Here is an 8,602-nt window from a genome sequence, read left to right as displayed (position 1 = left end):
ATGCTTGGATAACTGCCACATCTCATCAATACATGGCTTGGACGGAACCAAGGGCAAACCCACGTGAAGTGCTCGATACTCCACTGTTCCATCTCTTCCTTCCACTCAGAAGCATATCGGCGGCGTACGAGAATTTTCGAAAAACTCCTCAAAGGGTCGGGCAAGGTCCCCATATGACTAGAGGCATAGAAATGAGTGATGCTCCATACATACAGCAAGGAGGTGCAGCATCGGATGATTTTTCCTTGCTTCTGTTGAGACAGATGAACAGAGAGCAAGGTGTCGGCAAGAATAGCAGGCACGGGACTCTTCATGTGTACGTCCCAAGCGAAGAAAGCGTCCATCGCAGCATGGTCCACTGTGTTAGCGTGAAAGGGGAATAGGATCATCCCAAACACAGCTAACGCTAGAGTCTTGTTGAAAGCTAACCAATCTCCCTCACCAGCCAAGGAAGAAAGGTGGTCCTCAATCATAGCAAGCTTCCAACCTTTAATACTGTCGTTCCCCACTAAGGCAGCTGATCGTGATGGTAATTTGACCTGAGTGGCAACTCTCTCCACTGCCACATGGTTGTCATGAAAGATATAGACCCCGGCTGATTTGGGCCATCGTAGCATGAGCTCGTACTCCTCGAGAGTAGGAACTAGATCAAACTGGGGGAACTCGAAGCAGTGCAAATCGAGACTCCAGAAGTGAACCAGTGCTCTCAGAAATGCTGGATCCACACAGATCTTCATCAAGTCGAGGACTCGTCCATATGATTTCTCAAACTTGACGCTAGCCTCTCTTGGCATCAAAGTACAGAGGTGATCCAACCTCTCAGCACGGTATAACAAGAAGTCTACTTTCTTCAATTGCCCATGCATCTCCTTAGACCTCTCCATATTCTACAATACAATGCATGATATGAGATGATGGAGATGAATATGCATGCATAGTGTTTATTCAACTAAGCATTATCATGTTTTGGGATTTTCCTAAGATGATGCATGATATTGCTTGGTTTAGATAAATATATATATATATTTTTTTTGGATATTTTGTATCTTTTTGTATTTTTTGGGTGAAAAGGGAAACTACCTATATGAATGCAATGAAGGTAGATGTTAACACCGTGTACTAGAAGATCTTTATTTCTTTTTATTCTTTTTATTTAAAAGAATAGGAATGTTGTATGTTTAAAGAGATGCAATGTATGCTCAAACAATGTCACATAAACAATGCACAAACAATTCACTCATCCACGAACAGTCACGAGCGAATCACGAGGTAGGGGTATCCTGCAGAAAAGTGCATATTCAAGGTGGATCTAACTGTTCTCACCGGTCTGAGGCCCCCAAGGTGCCCCCATTATAGGGACCCAATTCCTCTCGTCGTAAGTCGATGGAAAGCTCCAACGCACTGTCGGACTCGAGTTCATGGTTATCACCTTGAGTGATGCTTTCCGACAACGGTCTACGGGCACCTATAGACCCATTCGACAACCGGCCGTACTAACATCCACTCCCTATGGCTTACCACTCATGCCCCCGGGTATAGAGGGAATTGTTGTGTGCAAAGGTTTGTGTGCAGTTTTTATTTCAAACAATTGCGAGAATTTAAACATACAACAATTATTAAAGCCATATAAATAAAGCATGTTATCATACAAACAAGGGGTAATAAAGTAATTTTAACTATTATTTGTTAAAAATAATCTGTCACTAAATGGGACTGACTCTCGAGGCTTCCCCAGTGGAGTCGCCATCTGTCGCCACCGGCCCGAAACGGGCTTTCGGCATTCGCGAAGGATGGTTGGACTCTTTTGTTTGTTTAAAAATATGAATTGCTAGAATGACTTATTCTCAAACTGAGACCTCGTCAAACGAGCAATTTTATTAAAAGGCTCACCAATCCATGTTAATCCCAAGCGGGACCCTCCATGAATTAGTGGTTTTCATAAAAGGAAGGGTTCATGGAGTCGCCACCAATGTTTTACTCAAAACATTGGAAAAAGAGGTTTAAGGCAATCGATTCAAAAATCGACTTCGGCCATTACAACCAGAGTCGGGTAAGGGAGTCGGTTACGCGTGGGGAAGGTGCTAGCACCCCACAGCGCCCCTTTCGGGTTCCCTATGACAGATTATTTAAAAAAAATAATAGTGCAAAATTACTAAATTACCCCTATTTATTCTAAGCAATTATAAATTAACTATCTACATGATGACAGTTTAAATATGTACACACAGAAAGCGGTAAAAGAAGGGACTTTAAAGATATAAACCTTTGAAGCGTGCTTTCTTATATATCTTGACAGAAATTGGGAAGCGTTTTGGCGTTCCCTCCCTCTACAAGACCGCTCGCTCCCTTCTAAAAAATAATTTTTGACTTGGAAATCCGATGGATTTCCCTTCGACTTAGTTTGAGACTCAAGCAAAATGCTCAGAACTCAAAAACTTCGTCGGATCAACTCTCCGAGTGATTTCTAGGCAGAGCACTGCTCAAAAAAACCCAGAATACTCAAGAAGAGGGTTAAAACTCAGTCCAAAAGTGTCAAATGACGTCCCATTGACGTCATATTTATAGGGAAGAGGCTCAATACGGTTTATGAGGGTCAATACGGTCAACATTGAAATTTTGAACTAATACGGCCGTATTGAATTCAATACGGCCGTATTGAAGTTCAAAAAACCTCAATACGGCCGTATTGAAGTTCAGTGCGGCCATATTGAAGTTCAGTGCAGCCGTATTGAATTCAATGCAGCCGTATTGAAGTCCAGAAACTTCAATACGGCCGTATTGAGTTCAGTGCGGCCGTATTGAAGTTCAAAATGTTCAATACGGCCGTACTGAACCTCTGGGAGGCCGTATTGGGCTTCATTCCTCCCACTTTTCTTATTTTAGCTATCCTAAGACCTCTAGACCTATAGAGAACCCTCCTTGGGCCTTCTGGAAGTCCTTCTGGCTGATCTTCCTTCAGTCTTCGAGAGTCTTCAAGCTTTATTTCCGACCCGGACAATTTTAGGGGTCTACAACCGGGATGTCGCCGAGCTCCCACCGTAGGTCAGTTGAACCCTTAAAATCAGCCAAGCTTGATCGAGAGCCGCTGTCGAGCCTCTCAAATCAGTGAACGACAATGAGGGTACCGCCGAGTTCCTCGAAGTCAAAATCGGGACCGCTGTCGAGCTCCCACCATAGGTCCGTTGAAGCCTTAAAAATCAGCACAACTTGGTTGAGAGCCGTTGTCGAGCCTCTCAAATCAGTGAACGACAACGAGGGTACCGCCGAGTTCCTCGAAGTCAAAATCAGGATTGCCGTCGAGCTTCCATCAATGGGCCGGTTGAAGCCCTAAATATCAGTCCAGCCTGGAGAGGTTGAGCTCATAATATACTCCCTCTTCAACAAGCAACAAATAAAGGAACTCATTATCACAAGGGAAACAATGCATAAGCACCAAAGAGACGAAGAGAAGACCCGGACGAAATGTCTACGTCTTTCCTTGCCTTTGGAAAAGCAACACATTACTATTCCAAAGGACAAGTAAAGAGGGGCAGCTGTAGACACCCAATTTCGTCCGGGGGCATACAAACAAGGACATGGACCTCTGTTACGAAGGGAAGGAGCTCCCGAAGCATGCCAACAAGAAGACAGGACTTCAGAGGGCCCTAAAGCACAAATTAAATATTTTTATTGGCCCGGAACGGGCCGTTCCAAGGTCCAAAACGGGCCATTCGGAGGCTCCCAAAAGGCCAAAAACCCTAATTTGGAACGGGATGTTCTGAAATTGGAACGGGACGTTCCAAGATTGGAACGGGCCGTTCCAAACCCCTCAAAAAAGGGCTAAAAGCTTAACTGGAACGGAGCTGGAACGGGCCGTTCCTAAAATGGAACGGGCCGTTCCTAAATTTGGAATGGGCCGTTCCGGTCTAAGAAATTAGGTGTTATTCTTACTACTGGAACGGGCCATTCCGATTTTAGAACGGGTCGTTCCAGTTACGAATTTTACACACAACGGCCATGTCCAGAACGGGCCGTTCCGATTTTGGAACGGGCCGTTCTGGACCCCTTCTGAAGTCTATAAATAGACAGCTGGTGATAGACTATGGCCAAGGCCAAGGAATCCAAGAGGTGATATACTAAAAGAACCAAGAGGAATGGGATGATCTTAAAGACCTTTTTCTTATGTTTGTACATATAGTAGTTCTTTTGTATAGGTTATTTTTGCCTTTGTATTTGTGAGGCACTTTACTTGCTTTTTCTAGTGTTTGTATATTGATTTTAAGGTAGGCTACTTGGAGAGTTTAGCTCCATTTAACCTCCCTAGTTGATACATTCATTTTGTATTTTTTCAGTAGGGAAAAAGGGGTGGCATTTAGCAAAGCTAGGGAGTGTGTTTAGAAATTGGGCCTGAGTTGGGCCTAGGCAAAATTTTGCATATTGGACTCATTTCACTCCTAATTTTTCATAGATTTGATTTAGCTAGGTCTCATCATCATTTGATGAACCTAACTAAACCAAATCAACAATTTTTGAAATAAATCAAAGGAGGAAATGGAGACAAGGCCGCCTAGCTCATTTGTTCATCCTTGGCCGAAATTCTAAGCTACACCTCTTGGTTTTTGAAGCTTCTCGTCCAAGTTTCTAAACCTTGGTAGGTTTGGCTGACCTTACCATGGTTCTTAAGTGAACCATGGTCAAAGTTAGCTTCTCCTACAAGTTTTAGAAACCATGGATGGTTAGCTTCACCTTACCATGGTTCCTAGTGAACCATGGTTAAGGTTAGCTTCTCCTAGAAGCTACCTCTCCCTATATATTTGTAAAACCTTCTCTTGTATTCACGTTTGGACATTTATGAGAATTAGAAATCAGATTTCTTTCTCATTTTTCAAGAGTCAAATTCGTGACAACCTTCTCCTAGGTTTTCTCTCACGGTTCCTTCTCCTAGAAGCTTGGTTCCTCAAGCTTCTCCACTTCTTCAAGAGGTAACCGAACCCCTCAAAGGTGCTTCTCCTTCATTGAAGCTTCTTCAAAGGAGAATTCCAAGGTCAAAACGTGATAACCTCATGGAGCATTTTCGGTCCTTGCATGGAAGCTTGGATGAACATCAATCTTCACCAAGTGCTTCCATCAGCTGGGTCTCATTTCTCCGGACTCCAAAATTTCGTCCAGACTCCTTAGAGCACGAAATTTCTCTCTTTTTCTCTCCTCCCTCTCTTTTGTATTTCTTGAGATTTTTGTGAGGCATTGTAGTGTGAAGGGTTGCCACAAAGCACCTAAATTTCCATATTTGAAGATTAATAGAGCTCGTTCAAGAGGTATTTCAACTCATTTTCTTCTTTCTCTTTTATTTCTTATTTTTGATAAATATTGTTTATAATAAAAGCAATCATGTAGATATTTTAAAGTTAATTGTTTAATTTAAATTTCAAGCATGTAAATATTTACCAATAAAAGGGGATCTAATATTTAATTTATTATTTCTTATCATGTTAACTTCATCATAGGGTACAGATTGAGGGCGCTGTAGGGGTGCTTAATACCTTCCCTACACGTAACCGACTCCCGAACCCAATCCTGGTTATCAAGGCCATTATTGGATCTTTAAAAAAAAACCTTTTCTTTTTCCAATGTTTTGAGTAAAATATTGGTGGCGACTCCATGAACCTATTTTTAAAACCATTAATTAAGAATTAGTCTGGCGTCCGGACATTCCTTAATTAATGAGACTTTTAAAAGGATGTCTAAACCATTAGTTGCAAGATCGGAAATTTTTGGGTTGCGACACTCCCCACAGAGTATCCTAAAAGACTCGACCGGCTCTGATACCATAAAAGTGTAACGACCCGCCATGGTCTCTACACTTAGTGGAATCGCACTACAACTAGTTAACTAAGAGAATATTAAACTGGATAACACATACATACAGACATAAATATAAAGATCAAAATAATTAAGTTTCTGTATATAAAATATAGCACCATATATGTACAGTCATCCCAAAATATTCCTTAGTGCCGTTCAAGCACAAACAAAAATTGTTATTCAGAATGGTAACTCAAAACACGAGGCTCAGCTCCTCGTCTTGCGGCGATCACCTCTACTCCAAGCTATCCCTGACCTGCTCCCATACCAAGTATGATCATCGCAGTCCCACCACATGGAAACAGAAGGGTAAGCTAGAGTTCAAAAATCAATAATACAAGTACAGAATAAAATCTATACTACACATGCATCCCAAATCCTGTCCCTAAGGAACCTTTCACCTCAATCAATCATTCATTCATCAAACATGAAGTGAAATACCATATACTTCATCATCATGACAATCATGCAATACATGCAACTCATGACAGATATCCATGCATATCAATCATCTAATGCGTCGTCACGCATACACCTAGGAGATCTCCATAATAATAGAGTTGTATAAGTGACATTCCATCCTACCGAAACCACCCCAACCGTTTTCACGCCCAATGTGCCCGCTCGGTCACAGCTAAACAAGATATAATCCTCACTCGGGTTTACTCGGATGATGTCACTTATACACTTGGAAGTCCAGATCCACCGTCAGGTATAGCACAGCTGGGTATGGGCTTACCACGACCTTGGCATGCATTAACCAAGTCAATAGTGGAGTTCGCCCAGCGACTATCCACAAGGATCCACGCACCTTCCTGAGTACTTGGTTAAGGGAATAACCCTCGACCTCATACCCCGCTCCATCACTAGCTAAGGACTTAGAGGAGACTAACCCAACCCAGTGGCCTATCTGAGCACCACTCTCCTAAATCCAGTGGCCTCCCTAAGCACCACTCTCATATATCAGTGGCCTATCCAAGCACCATTCTCAAGAGACTCTTTGTGAGCTCTTCTAGTTTGAAAATAATTTTCCTCTCCTCAAGTCCTAGGCTAGACTCATGCCATAGGCATCACATGCAATCATGCATCATACATCATAATGGTCTGCCCACCATCATGATCAACAATCATACACATGTCAGAAGACATCCTATGCAATAATGCATCATACATCATAAATGGTCTACCTACCATTATGATCAATAAACATACTCATATGAACATATCATATCTAAACATTCATATGTATCATCACATAGCATACATATGAATCACACTGCACTATACATCATATATCATACATACATGATCTACTATTTCAACGTTAAACATGCATAAGCATCATACAACTCAATAAACTTAAGCCTCACATGCATTCAGCCTATGCTTCAAAATCCTCCTTTTACTCAAAACCCCAGAAATGAGATCTTCTTCAATCCATCTATGAATTCTTAACATTCATACATCAATTGAGTTTCTAAACTCACATGCAACCTAACAACAAACAATCTAGCTTCCCTTACCTGAAGATTGGCTCAGATAGCCAAAAACTGAACAAAAGTAGAATTTCCCTTCGAGGCTCAACTCGGAACTTCAATCCATCCAAATCAAGCTTTCTAATATGAATTTCAAGAAATACAGAAGGCATTAGTGGTCTAGAGGAGAAAAGGATTCATACAGAGAAATTTGGGAGAGAAAAGAGCTCACTGACCCAGAGACCTTCTCTCTAAAACTTCTCTCTAAAAACTCACGTTCTCCTGAAGGCCCCTAACCCCTATTTATAGATTTTCCGGACTGCCCAGAACGGCCCGTACCGAATCGGAACGGCCCGTTCCGAACTCCCAAATCAAGCACAAAACCCACACCCAGAACGGCCCATTCTGGGACTCATCCGAAACAGCCCGTTCTCCTTCCGGAGCGGCTCGTTCTCCTTCCGGAGCGGCCCATTCCGGAATTTGGAACAACCCGTTCTAGAACCGTTCCCAACCAAAAAAAATAGGCTAATTTAATAGCTTGGAACGACCCGTTCCAGATTGGGAACGGCCCGTTCTGGGCTACTAAATCAGCCAAAAATATTTTTTTTTAACTATGTTACACTACTACCTTTCCTTCTTGCATCAACAATGCATCCAAATTCATCTTATAAGTACTACTATATACCACAAATGGCTTACTAAAATCCAATAATATTAACACTAGTCAATCTTGCCTTAAGAGTTGGAACTATTCTCATACTTACTATCCCACATAAAGACAATACTCCTCCTAGTGAATGTAGTTAAGGGCAATGCTATCTTAGAAATTCATTCAATAAATCTCCAATAATAATAAGCTAACCTCATAAAACTCTTATCCTCACTAACTGGCTTAGAAATCTCCCCACATAAACACATCTTCTACTTGAGACAGATCCATGTTTACTTCAACTGGAATTTACAGGAACTAGAAAACTTACCTCATACAATAAAAAAAACATAATAAAATAAAATAAAATAAAATAAAATAAAATAAGATAAAATAAAATAGTAATACTTAGATAACTTAACATACAACCGTCTTGGATATATCTCCACCCTCGACTACAATATGATCATATCACACCCTAAGATCAATCTCACTAACCACATGACATTCACCAATTGATCCCTAAGGTCATCTATCCACATATCAACATACATGCATATTAAATCATATTATAATACCTACTTTAAACCTTCAAATATACCATCCATAAGCATGTACATGAACAACCTTTACCACA

Source organism: Cajanus cajan, chromosome 3, assembly GCF_000230855.2.
Source record: "Cajanus cajan strain Asha chromosome 3, NIPB_CcT2T_4, whole genome shotgun sequence".
Classification (NCBI taxonomy): Eukaryota; Viridiplantae; Streptophyta; class Magnoliopsida; order Fabales; family Fabaceae; genus Cajanus; species Cajanus cajan.
Note: the sequence above shows the minus strand (reverse complement) of the source record.